Below are 15,043 nucleotides of genomic sequence, written 5' to 3' on the forward strand. Positions count from 1 at the left end.
GAAATGCTGGAAAAGGTGAGGTAATACTGACCCTACGACTTATCTGTGAAGCTTGATTAAGGAAGGGCAAACCTACATTTTAGCATTTGTAGACTTAGAGAAAGCTTTTGACAATGTTGACTGGAATACTCTCTTTCAAATTCTGAAGGCGGCAGGGGTAAAATACAGGGAGCGAAAGGCTATTTACAATTTGTACAGAAACCAGATGGCAGTTGTTAGAGTCGAGGGACATGAAAGGAAAGCAGAGGTTGGGAAGGGAGTGAGACAGGTTTGTAGCCTCTCCCCGATGTTATTCAATCTGTATATTGGGCAAGCAGTGAAGGAAACAAAAGAAAAATTCGGAGTAGGTATTAAAATCCAGGGATAAGATATAAAAACTTTCAGGTTCGCCGATGATATCGTAATTGTGTCAGAGACAGCAAAGGACTTGGAACAGCAGTTGAACGGAATGGATAGTGTCTTGAAAGGATGATATAAGATGAACATCAACAAAAGCAAAACGAGGATAATGGACTGTAGTCGAATTAAGTCGGGTGATGCCGAGAGAATTAGATTAGGAAATGAGACAGTTGAAGTAGTAAAGGAGTTTTGTTATTTGGGGAGCAAAATAACTGATGATGGTCGAAGTAGAGAGGATATAAAATGTAGAGTGACAATGGCAAGGAAAGCGTTTCTGAAGAAGAGAAATTTGTTAACATCGAGTATAGATTTAAGTATCAGGAAATCATTTCTGAAAGTGTTTGTATGGAGTGTAGCCATGTATGGAAGTGAAACATGGACGATAAATACAGTTTGGACAAGAAGAGAATAGAAGCTTTCGAAATGTGGTGCTAAAGAAGAATGCTGAAGATTAGATGGGTAGATCACATAACTAATGAGGAAGTATTGAATCGGATTGTGGAGAAGAGAAGCTGTGGCACAACTTGACCAGAAGAAGGGATCGGTTGGTAGGACATGTTCTGAGACATCAATGGATCACCAATTTAGTATTGGAGGGCAGCGTGGAGTGTAAAAATCGTAGAGGGAGACCAAGAGATGACTACACTAAGCGGATTCAGAAGGATGTAAGTTGCAGTAGGTACTGGGAGATGAAGAAGCTTGCACAGGATAAAGTAGCATGGAGAGCTGCATCAAACCAGTCTCAAGACTGAAGACCACAACATCAACATGTCAGGAGGTGCTCTATTTCGTCGAATGATCTGAGTTTCGTAGAGGTCAGAAAATTTTCAAGCGGAGAGGAAAATTTACGAAAATAACCAGGGAAACAAATTCTTAAATTCTCTAGGAGCTCCAGCTGGTTCATTTAAAACCGAAAACGTCTGCTTGTTATTGCATATTGCCGATATTTTACTGCAAGAAAACTTAGTTCATAAGGTAAAAGACAGAATTTAAAATTATAGTTTGTATTCAAGCCTAGAAACGCGTATTTAAGGCAAATCGTCATAATAATTTCACATCTTGAAATAACATAGGGCAGTTTTGTTCAGGTACTTTACTCAGTGATATAAATTTCCATACTTTGATTACAAGGCCATGTAGAAGAGGAAAGCACGAGAATCCCTATGCGGTCTCAGCTCTAAAACTCGTAAAGTTCGTGTAGCTGCAGAGTGCTTAACAGGAGCGTTCCGGTACAGACCTGGCCATCAGTATGTGACGTCATAAGTGGGCGCGCAGGCCTGTAGTCTAGGTGGTGTTGGCTGCACTGGCTCTGAACGCTGACACTTCGCAATCCGACGCGGCGCGAAGCGGTCCGGGCCGCGGAGAGCGACTGTTACACGCAGACGAATACGTGAAGAGTATTTATTTATACGCCCCTTACTATCACCGTAGCGTCCGCACGGATCACACTCAATCACAGGTGTTTTGATGACATTACAAACCCACTCGTTAACGGAATCCCAACGTTAGTGGATTCTGTTTTCCATCACAAACACATAATACGAACAGAGCGGACATTAATCACTACCGACGCAGAGGTTGCTAATTTCATGAAACGGGAATGGAAAGCGCCTGTAACTTCTCCTCCTTTTGTGTAAGAGATATACCTTTTATAACGGGAAGTTAGCTCTCAGCCGAAGCAGTGTCTTCGTGATTGCTCATACTTACACATTAAGAACTCTAGAGCAATGCAAAACGACTGTGTGGACCAAATGTTTAGGGCAAACGCTGCAGTCTCCCCCGCGCTGGCGAGATGGTGTAATAACATCTGAACCTTTGAAATCGCGCAGAAAAGAAAGAATTCTGTACTCAGTTATTCTACGGAGTCTTGTGAGATTTCCGCAAACTGCCCAGTCCCCTTAAAATAGGCCACTCTATCTAATGAGATTCAGCGACTGCCCTTCACTGACAGTGGACGCTATAGAGACGCTTCCAGGGACACACAATCCACCGTGGGAGCGTAGCGCTGCCTTTTCATACGCATTGTTCCTGTGTCCAGAGGAAAATGACATAATCTTACAAAGTGAAATGCGACGGTAACGACACATTGCGACAGTAACATCATAAAATTTTACAAACATGGTGATAGCCTGAGTCCTGTCTGACATTGATGAACACCCATAATTGTTAGTAGAAGGGCAAGGGCCGTATCAGGACAATTTCTTAGTAAAGCTTGCCCACATTCAGGGGTAGACTTATTTTGATTGACAGGTCCTTAACCTATTGTTCTGCTAAGAGGATTAAGACCCCCTGGGAATAATGCATCATTTCGATTGACAGGTTATGACCCTCTGAGGATAATCCTTCCCTTTGATTGATATGATCTTAAGCTACAGTTCCCCACCCCTCCCCTTCGCCCTTTTTTCCCTCCATATTCTCCTAACCCATCCCTCACGGAACTCCTTCGACGGTGCAAGCATCCTTCTGATATAAATTTGTTTGTCTAATTAATTAAATCGCTCAATTAATTAAATCACCATCTGGGAAACTCAGCAGCCCTCTCGCTTCTCATTCCCGGAAATAGACTCAGTTGATCAGTCATTTTGAGGGTAATCAACTGGAATGTATGGAATATTGTATAAACGATTTAGCATTTAGCATTTTGGAGTTATGCTGTAGCAGATACGTTCGAAAAAGGTGCCAAGAATATTACTCACCAGTGGCTGTAGTCACTAAAAAGACGTCTCCACAGAATTCAATGCAATAATGCGATTCAATGGAGAGGCTTGATTCCAAATTGCTGACAGCATTTCTACTTGTACCAGAAATGTTTACCCTATGAGCGACTCTTGTGTGTGCCTGGAGAACCATGATAGCTTTTTATGCAGTGTCGTTGTGATCGTGTTTTTAATAGCGCGGTCCTTAGGAGTAATGTAATTTGCCAGCGGTTGAGTCCTTCTGCGGTTAGTTTCGAATGTCAGTTCACACTATATTGCTCCAAAAGAACATTATCTTCCCTCCGCGCAGTCCAATTTGAACTGTCTGGCGGGTGAAAGCCGACTACGGAAAAATAAAAGTTACTCGCCATGCAAGTGACTCATGATCAATTCAGTTAATTTGCCTATCAGTTTTATATCAGTGACATACTGAATGGCAGTTGTAGGCGATGGTTAGGGCACCACGGACATCATTCTTCACTCGGTGTTTTTTTCGTTGTGGCGATATCTTTTAACGATATTTAAATCGGCCACCTATACAGGGAAAGGCAACCATCGTAATAAAATCAGATGTGTTACAGAACTTACAAAGTATAAAATGAATATTAACAACGTCTCTGTGCTCTTACCTTAAGAGATTTCGTATTTGGTTGCCTTAAGAGAGAGTTCGAAAGTGAGGTGGCCTCCTGTGACAGTGGTAGATCTTAGGGCTCCGTCAAGAGCTAAAAATGGGTTTAATATTCTAGTCCTGTGTGCATGACGTGACAGTTAAGGAAAGATATTTTTCTACCTGATGATAGAATACTTAAAGTGAATAAAGCCTATGCCGTAGTCCTGTACAGGATTTTCACAACAAGTAACGATACTTAAGCGACGTGAAAAGGCATGTATTGTCCGATTTCTTCCGTCTTCGAGAATAACTCGTTTAAACTGGAGGAATCCACAATTCGTGCGACGAATTCGAGGTGTATGGTCAACTACATCGTTGTCTCGGATTGCGTAAAGTAACTTTTTTAAAACGGTAGATATATGTCGGGGTGAAATTTTTTAGAACTACTGTGTAAGTCCAAGCTGAAGCTGCTTGTTTCGCAGTGCACCACGGCTGCCAGCACGGGAGGTCAACGAGGTACAGACAATAGGAAGTACGGAGTTAGCTCAGCCTTTGACGTGTACAAAGAATGCGCCTGCCTGTCTGATCTTTCCCACGGCAGCGAGGGCTGGCGAAATAACCAAGTGTGCTGGGTAAGCACGACAGAAGCGGAGATGTGTATGTTACTTGAGAGAAGATTCAAAATGATGGGCAATTGTACTGGATGTATTGATAACATCTGAACTCCTTCCGCTCCAACCAATGGAAGCTAGCTCTCCATGACCGGGGTTGGTGCACTCTGGTATATACGCACGTCCATGACTCCGCCTGCGGTTGCGGCGGAATTTTTCACTGACCTCTTTATTCGGCGCTGGCGGTGTACAGGCTGGATTGTGGTTGAAGTGTGTCGTGTTCAGTACTTCTCAGTGCATTGCAGTGGACTCTGTCTTGCAGTGGTATTTGCTGATGTCTCTATTGGATCACCCACCTTCCTCCCTCCTTCCGAAACTAGCGGAGTGAATCAATTTAGGAATTTCTACACTGCTTGAAAAACCCAATCACCACGTCAAATTCCCCGATTGATTAATTTATTGTTTCCGACAGTGGTATCGCGTGCACCCGTTTGTTCTGGTGTTGGTCTCTCTCCCGGCCAATGTGCATGGGGGCTACGCTGTACATGGTGAATGGTGTGCGCCTCGCAATCGCTAGTTTGGCTGACCAGTAGGATTTTATCTTCACGATAAGTTTACTGGAATGTTGTAGTGGAGTAAGGTGGCTGTGCTATCAAACGTTGGTGAGCACAAGACCTCTGACATATTTAGCGCTACGATTTATCTGTGGTGCAAATTTCATAACTTGATTTGCTTAATGTTTGTGTGTGACACTGAAAGATTGAAAATATGTTTTATTACGAAGAAGGATCATTGTAAGGTGGAGAGAGTGCTATAAGTGATCTGTTTGAATTCTGTAAATTGTTGTCAATCAATTTGAAAGGGTAGTGCAAAGCGCTTAATTCACTCCATTTTTGATATGAAAATTGCGTAAGCTTTCCCTTTGTCTCAGCATCAGTCAGTAGGAACACGGTATTCTGAGGAGAAATGAGAACCTACGTCTGCATGTTTTGGACGCTGGTTCACACAGACAATAAGGGAGTGGTGTCTTGAGGAAGACAGAGAGAGCACGGCCGCAGTGGCCGAGCGGTTCTAGGCACTTCATTCTGGAACCACGTGATAGCTGCGGTCGCAGGTTCGAATCCTGCCTCGGGCATGGATGTGTGTGATGTCCTTAGGTTAGTTAGGTTTAGTTAGGTTTAAGTGACCTCAGATGTTAAGTCCCGTAGTGCTCAGAGCCATTTGAACCAAAACAGAGACAGGAAGCGGGTCTGTAATTTCTCGACCAACAGAACGCTGCTACTTGATGCTTTGTTTGGGGGCAACGAGATCAAAGGGGTCGATATGCGGACCGTGGTCGGTGGTATTTAGTAACGTAATCTGTAATTAGGGCATCTGGAGGTTTTGACCTTAGTTGCGGTACCCTGACGATAGAGACTCACATCGGAGACCCCAAACGGGGTGTACTATACTGCACTTCATTCCCTTTAGGATCTGTAGACCACTTTTTCAGGGTTTAAATGTCAGTCGAATATGGTTGCTATATGTTTCTCGATCTGTACAAAATAGTAATTCTAGTAATTTGTCCATATGTAGAATGTGACGATGGGTTTCGAAATATGTCTGAACTTTTAGATATGTATTTGTTCTGATTTTCCCTCTTTGCTTAGACACCATTGTGTTTCGAAAAGCGAGGAAAATAAGTAATAAGTGTCTTAAGATTTCTGGCTTTGACACCACATATAAACTATGCCTGCTCAGTGTTTGCAAGCTTGATCAGAATAAAAAAACACATACTGTGATTTATTTCTTGACAAATTCTTTAAATTAACTATATTCCGTCAACAATCTTGCAGCCTGCAAATTGTTTAAATAAACAATATTGCAGAAACTGCAGTCAATTGCCTAAGAATTTCTTTTAACTAAATAAATGAACTACACTCCTGGAAATGGGAAAAAGAACACGTTGACACCGGTGTGTCAGACCCACCATACTTGCTCCGGACACTGCGAGAGGGCTGTACAAGCAATGATCACGCGCACGGCACAGAGGACACACCAGGAACCGCGGTGTTGGCCGTCGAATGGCGCTAGCTGCGCAGCATTTGTACACCGCCACCGTCAGTGTCAGCCAGTTTACCGCGGCATAAGGAGCTCCATCGCAGTCTTTAACACTGGTAGCATGCCGCGATAGCGTGGACGTGAACCGTATGTGCAGTTGACGGACTTTGAGCGAGGGCGTATAGTGGGCATGCGGGAGGCCGGGTGGACGTACCGCCGAATTGCTCAACACGAGGGGCGTGAGGTCTCCACAGTACATCGATGTTGTCACCAGTGGTCGGCGGAAGGTGCACGTGCCCATCGACCTGGGACCAGACCGGAGCGACGCACGGATGCACGCCAAGACCGTAGGATCCTACGCAGGGCCGTAGGGGACCGCATCGCCTCTTCCCAGCAAATTAGGGACACTGTTGCTCCTGGGGTATCGGCGAGGACCATTCGCAACCGTCTCCATTAAGCTGGGCTACGGTCCCGCACACCGTTAGGCCGTCTTCCGCTCACGCCCCAACATCGTGCAGCCCGCCTCCAGTGGTGTCGCGACAGGCGTGAATGGAGGGACGAATGGAGACGTGTCGTCTTCAGCGATGAGAGTCGCTTCTGCCTTGGTGCCAATGATGGTCGTATGCGTGTTTGGCGCCGTGCAGGTGAGCGCCACAATCAGGACTGCATACGACCGAGGCACACAGGGCCAACACCCGGCATCATGGTGTGGGGAGCGATCTCCTACACTGGCCGTACACCTCTGGTGATCGTCGAGGGGACACTGAATGGTGTTCGGTACATCCAAACCGTCATCGAACCCATCGTTCTACCTATCCTAGACGGGCAAGGGAACTTGCTGTTCCAACAGGACAATGCACGTCCGCATGTATCCCGTGCCACCCAACGTGCTCTAGAAGGTGTAAGTCAACTACCCTGGCCAGCAAGATCTCCGGATCTGTCCCCCATTGAGCATGCTTGGGACTGGATGAAGCGTCGTCTCACGCGGTCTGCACGTCCAGCACGAATGCTGGTCCAACTGAGGCGCCAGGTGGAAATGGCATGGCAAGCCGTTCCACAGGACTACATCCAGCATCTCTACGATCGTCTCCATGGGAGAATAGCAGCCTGCATTGTTGCGAAAGGTGGATATACACTGTACTAGTGCCGACATTGTGCATGCTCTGTTGCCTGTGTCTATGTGCCTGTGGTTCTGTCAGTGTGATCATGTGATGTATCTGACCCCAGGAATGTGTCAATAAAGTTTCCCCTTCCTGGGACAATGAATTCACGGTGTTCTTATTTCAATTTCCAGGAGTGTATATTCCATACATCACTTTGAATCCTATATTTTTTTTTAAATGAACGATATTCCACACATTGTCTAAATCGTTAAACAATATTCCATTTTTCCTCTAATTTCCGGGAAGGGGGTGGGAAGAGGGGCTTGTGGTTATCCCAGAAGGTGGATTTAATTAATTGATCGATTTAATTAATTAGGCAATGAAATTGATATCAAAAGTGTACTTGTACTGGTGGGGCGAATTCCCTGAGGAATTCGGGGTGGAGGGGGTGGAACTGTAGGTTAAGGACCTGTCAGTGAAAAGGATGGTGTGTAGTTTTGACAGCTTAATATATATACATATTTTTTGTGGATAATCACGCCCGTAACGTTTTGATTACTCTTGTACCAATTGGTGGGAAGCAAGTCGTTTGCCAGTCGGTTCGCAGCTGTCTCTTGTTTGGGTTCTGACGGATTAAGTGTAGTTGAGCTCACCTGTCTCACCTGAGTGAACGAGGGCAGACGACCCCCTGGAAGCTTCTGAGTGCTGTTGTCTTTACTGGCTTTCTAACCAGCGTTTAATGGTCTGTTTATAATCTATCGTAGCCAATGATTTAAAAAAAATTCTTGGTTTTACTGTGTTTTATGTGACTAAATTTGAATTCCGACAAGTAGATATTTGCTGAAAGGTTATTGCCGTTTTGTTGACTTTTCTTTTAGTCTGGTTTTATCTACTTAAAACTTAGGGCTTGTGCTTACTTTTTTTTTAAATTTTGGAAAATTTATTGTGGGCCTTCAGCCTTGGAAACTTATTCTTAAAATTACCTTTGTGTTCAAATGGCTCTGAGCACTATGGGACTCAACTTCTGAGGTCATCAGTCCCCTAGAACTTAGAACTACTTAAACCTAACTAACCTAAGGACATCACACACATCCATGCCCGAGGCAGGATTCGAACCTGCGACCGTAGCGGTCGCGCGGTTCCATACTGTAGCGCCTAGAACCACTCGGCCACTCCGGCTGGGCAAAATTACCTTTCAAGCTTAAACCTTGCGGCCTTCTGCCTTTGAAAGGTTATGGTAATTTATCTTAAAATCTTGAAAATTTTATTGTGGGCTTTCAGCCATTTGTATTGCATCTTGTTTATGTTTGTCTATCCACCCTTGCCTTGCAGCCTACAGCCTAGCTGTGATACCATATATATTTTAATTATTTTATTTGCTATTTTAACTGCATTTTTATCATGTTGATTTTTAAGATTTCTTCTTTGGACGTCTTCTTCCGTGAAAGATTTGAAGTTTGGAACCCGTAGTTGTAAAATTTCGGCTATGTGCCGCTTTGGTTGTAATCTCTTATTAAATTACAAAAAATTTTAATTTTAATGTGAAACTGACACCAACCTTATCTAGCCCTGTCCACAGTCCTAAACATCTATTCTGCCCAGCGGGTGTAGTGGGCGTCTCACACTCCTCTGCCTGGTTTGATGCAGCCCATGATGAATTTCTCTCCTACAGCTACCCCTTCATCACTTGCACTCAACGTCCAGAATTAGTGCCACATTTCAAACACATCGATTCTCTTCAGTCTGGATTTTCCACAATCCATGATTCACTTACGAACAATGGTGTGCTGTAAACGTATATTCTGAGGAATTTCTCTGAAATTAAGACTGATAGTAGACACTAATAGATTCTCTTTGGCCAGGAATGGCCTCTTTGCAAGTGCTAGTCTCCTTGTTATGTCATCCTTGCCTTGTGGATGAGGTGTAGTTTGCTACCAGGGTTGCAGAATTCCTTCACTTCGTGTACGCCATGGTTCCTAATTTTGACGTAATTTTCTCGCTAATTTCATTTTTGCTACTCATCATTAACGTCGTGTTTTTACGATTTACTCTCAATCCGTATTCTAGAATCATCAGACAGTCCATTCGATTTAAAAGGCCATGCAGTTCTTCTCCACTTTCACTGAGGCTTGCAACACAATCAGCGAATTCTATGATTGATATCTTGCACACCTCAAACTTCCATTTATTTCTTCTATTGCTGTTTCTTTGTGTAGATTGAACACTAGGAATGAAACGACACATCCCAGTCTTATACTCCTTATAATCTGAGCACTTCGTTCTTGATCCAGTACAATGTGATATTGCAGTGCTTGTGTTATTCCACATTACGATGCAAAGTTCTTTCGTACAAACATGCTTGTCCAAAGGAACATTGTATCATAAATCGGAACAACACAGGGACTGCAATGTCGTATTTATAGGCTGACACTGGGCAAGTAGGTTTCAAGTAAAATTGAAAAGTCCCCTTTGAAAAATTATACATGACTGTGCTTAAACTGACACACAATATTTTTTGCGCAACGCAATCTGACTTTAAAAACTCCCTACAAAAGAATGGCCCTGACTAACATTAACCTATATGTTTCACATATCACTTACCTCACAAAAATCTTGGTTACTCGAACTACTGCAATACAGCGAGCACCACTACTGCCAGCTAAATATAAGATTCAAACTACAGAAGGTACTAACTACTGATAGGCACAGTTAGCAAATGAAAGATTTTAATAGAGAACAAATAATGTATTTACCTTAATAGTCATTATATATATATATATATATATATATATATATATATATATATATATATCAGTTCATGACATCAATTCTTACAAATTTCAAAACTCCGCCATCTCTCTCCCCACATCCACCACTGCCGGCGGCTCACCTCCAGCTGCGCAACGCTACGCGCTGTTAGCATCCAGCTGCCGCTGCCCAACACTACAATGGCAGACAACAATGCAAACCAGCCACAGACTGCACACGGCACAGTCAGTGATTTTCATACAGAGCGCTACGTGGTGACGGCGTTACCAATAAAAAAAACGAAACACCCTACTTACATAGCCCCCGTGCTCCCCACAAAAAATTTACAAATTGTTTTGGGCAGTGGCCAATACAGATTTGAAAAATTTTTCATAATTACAATAACAAAGATATCAAAAGCACACACTTATTGATACAATGTTTGTCAAAAGCTAAAATTTTCTCACAGTCCATAAAGATAGTCCTGATCATTCATCACAGTAAAATTGCAGTGTTCTTTTTTCTCAAAGTCTGAGCAGTAAAATAAAATGCACAAGGAAGTAGTGGATTTCCATGCAGTCTTGAAGAAGTAGTGTTGTCCTTCCAACATAACAATACAGATAACATTTGTAGTAGTACAGGCTTTACAAAAGAGTCGAAATAGCAAATACATCAGTGTTACAAAAATTACGACATAAGTACATACATAAAAGATAAGAATAAGCTTTGAAACATCAACTTCACACATGAGCATTAGAACAAAACAGAATAAATAATGTGTAAACATCTTTACAAAGTAAATAACATGTTATTAATGCAAATTATATTTGAGGATAACAGTATTTCTCATTATAGTGAATGTAGCTTATTATTAGAAAAATTTTGCAACATAAGTCTTATCAGATAAACATATAAAGACCGGTAGAACATAAATACACAAGGGTACACAAACACATAGTGGGATTACAGAAGGAAAGGACAAGGTTTGTTTTCAGTGTAACATTTGGTACTGCAGTCCAACTCAAAACTTCATTCTGTAGATCTTTCGTCAAATCTCAACATTTGTTTCCACCAAAAATATCTTATCCAAGCATGCTTTCTGTGTTTTGTTCACATCCTCTTTCAAAAATAGTTTTCTCCACTGTAATCTACTTTTTTTTGGCCAAATCATTTCTTATAGCTTCTCAATGCATTTATTCCAATTCATCACAACTCGTTCTCTTTTATAGCCTACCTCATCTTAAGCTAACTTAAAGCTACTGAGCTCAGATGCTAAACTAAGGGACGAGGCAATGCAGCTGCACAAAACAATTAATGCAAACCGCAATAACAAAAAAAATGGAAATTGGCAAAGCAAGCAGCAGTAAATGTAATAACTTATGTCTAAACATGACAAAGCCACAAGCAGAAAAAAATAGTACACTGAAGACAACAATGCAGATAAAGGAAATGTATATTCACATCTTAATGTCTATGAAATTAAAGTGGCGCACTACAAAAACTAATTCTAAAAAAAAATTACCTAGTACTGGAAAAGAAAATTATATATGCAGTTACTGTTACTAGTCCCTTCTTATTGTTCTTTCCTTTCCAAGTGCTCCTTTTTTAAAGAATGTGGATCATAAAATTATTATTTAACATATCTGTTGACAGAAAGTTTTCACATTAGCAAGTGCATTTAATTTTATTTTATAAAACCAATGCTGTAACACAGCTGGAAACCAGATATCAAATGAAATAAGCAACTATGAAAGGCAAAGCATAAAAATATCATTCAATAGTCGTATGACATTTCATAAGTTAATAGAAATTCTCTCAACTCTCGTAGAAAGACGCTTGTCATTATGAGGTGTGCAGATGTAAGAAAGTATCTTTCCAAGTAATGAGCGTGTCGTTTTTGCGATGCTTTCTACAAAGGAATGTCAATAGCGCGGATAGTGGCCTCTTTATTTTTTTCTCCACCTGTGCCTCTGAAAGGCACACACTAATGGCTTGTTTCCAGGTGGCTGTCGCCCAGCAGGGTGCCCACGACGCATTACGTGCAGGTGGTCACTTAACTTTCTTACCGAAATATTTACGACACCAGTTTCCGCTACAGTGGCAGTCTCATATAAAAATATTTTCACAGGTTGAGAGTTTGCGTTACAAATGTGTAGAAAATAAAATCCTATAAATATAATAGTGTCCAAAAAATTTTCGCTAGCATAGTGATACATTCACGCATATACACACATTTCATAATTCTTAAAGTACGATTCTTGGTTTCCAACAACCTTTTTCACAAACCAGAGTCCCTAACCACTACTCATTATTCCTTACCTTATTCGTCGACACTTCTTCAATATTTCATCATAACAGATACGTAGCATAATCAGATAACTCATACAGCATCAGCTTATTGATCATAAACATAACGCAACAGCGTAATACACATAGTCATCGTAATAATAACATCATAACACCTCAGTCAAATTCTCAGAATCGACGTAGCTTCCTCCAATAATTTCAAAACCTAAAAAAAAATTCTCTGCTCATGTCAAAAGTGTCATCTACCTCAAACGTACTTTAAAAATCGTGATCCCATACCAAATACATCATTAAAGCTCTCATAGTATCACAGTGGTTCCGAAAAAATATGAACATTTCACAAAGTACAGACAAAATACTATTTCATAAGTGTGAAGTTATCCAGCTGTGTAATTACGTAAACATCTGTCATTTATGTACTAAAATGAATATTTCTCTCTCTCAGTTAAATGATCAGATAGCTGTGTAATTCTGTGTTAGAGAAATGTGGTACCGATGTGTAAAGTTGTATAAGCAAATACCATATTAGCTAGGGCTCCTTGTGGTACACAAAGTAAGCGTGTACCCCCTGAGGATTAATCTAATTATATCCTCAGGTGTTACAGATTACAGCAATGGAATGAAATGTATCACGGAAAACCTTTGTGTCATTGTACTTCAAATATCTTTAAAAATAAATGTTTTAAGTACAAAATTAATCACCCAAATACTTGTACTGTAGCGCTAAACTGTGCGTCTTGTTGTAAGATAATCTCTGTGGAAGTGTCGTAGTTATCGTCCTCCGAAAGCTAAGTTTTGCAGAAGTCAATGTACTTACCTCATGATAAACAAAAGTGAAATGCTATGCCTATAGATATCGTAGTTACTACGCTTATTGCTGTGATGAAGTAAGTACTGTACTGTAACGTATTGTTGTGCTACAGAAAAGGCTGTCTCATTGTAGCTATTCCACAAAGTTACTACTAAAACATGTTTTCCTTTCCAGAAGAATTCAGAAAAACTGTGCACATATAAAACAGATACACCGAAAAAGCACAATGTAAATTGTGTCACACATTAGTAGCGTCGTGATATAATCGTGTAGCTATCAAAGAAACCAAATGCTAAGTCATCTTTAATCTCACAGAAAGTACTTTAAATAAAGAATGTCTTTTCAACTAAACCAAAATGTTGCATTAAAACCTCATAAACAGTATATGTTCTAAGTATGTAGGCCTTATAGTCTTTACACAATCACACCGCGTCCTCTGTTCAGTATAACACCGCATTCGTAATTTCTGTTTAAATAAGTTCTGTTGGTTCTTGACTGGATATTTAACTTCAAACATTGTTGTATGTTAACAGTTTCTAAGTCTGACAAAGCATACTAGTGATGTAAAGTGAAAAGTTATATGGCAAATAGAAAGTTAAAAAGCAGATTATCTTTCAATAAACGGTTTTACATGTGAAATGTAGTATAATCCGTTACTCTTCCTAGTGCTCAGAGTTAACTTGAACGCAATTATCACGCGGTATACGTCGATAAAGAATACTGGAAATTTTCTCAAGGTTAGCGTCTATGTTATTTTTCTCTGAGCCAGCCGGGGCACGCGACTGCCTGCGGTGCGAGTCATTGTCTGTTTCTTTGTTGGCGCGCGTCGTTATTGGGATTAGGAGACCTAACTTCTACAAATTCACCTTGCCGAGAGGGCCCTGCTCTGTTTGAATCCCGCCACTTCTGATGCAATTCAGGTCTGTCGTTACGATCATATCGTCTGTCGTCATGTCGGTAATTTCTGTAATTAATTTCTTGTCGGTCATGTGGTGGAGAACTTCTCCCTGAATCGTAACTGCGCGCTGGACCGTTGCGTCTGAAGTTATTCCGTCTCCCTTGATAATAATTATTTTGGTTCCCGTATTGTCTGTTTCTCTGATTGTCTCTGTGATATTCATTACTAGGGAAATGCGATCTTTCTCTGTAACTATTACTCTGCCAGTGGTTGTCATATGGGTGGTGTCTGTTTTGGTCTTGTGTGGCTTGAGACCAATATGCTGAGAGGAAGGCATGGTAAAATTCTCCTTCACTGTGGCAACCATGAATGACCGATCGCATTCTTACAGCTGGTTCATCCTCTAAGTAGCCACATATAAATTCTAATCTGTGTTCTAATGACCAGTTGGGAGGAAAACAATGAGAGAATTGATGAAGCCACGCTTGTGGATAAATGTCGTTGCCAGAATTCTTAAATGTTTTGAATTTACGTGTAATAATGAACAGCTTATAGTCAAAATCAAAATCATGTCGGCGAGTCGCATGTCGGTCATTGTTACATCGTTTCGGCGGTCCCATCTTTAAATTCAGTGTACCTTGCCAATTTCTTTCATGATTACCGAAATGCCCTGTGTCATTATTTTGTGGTTGTTCTGTATTGCTATGTCCCTCTTCCCGTACTGGGGCGTGAGTGTCCTCTGAAATATGTAATTCTTGTATTACTTGAGCCAACTGATTTTGTACTTCCCTCATTTCTCTTTTGTACTGTGTGTTGATTT

Source organism: Schistocerca gregaria, chromosome 5, assembly GCF_023897955.1.
Source record: "Schistocerca gregaria isolate iqSchGreg1 chromosome 5, iqSchGreg1.2, whole genome shotgun sequence".
NCBI classification, from domain to species: Eukaryota; Metazoa; Arthropoda; class Insecta; order Orthoptera; family Acrididae; genus Schistocerca; species Schistocerca gregaria.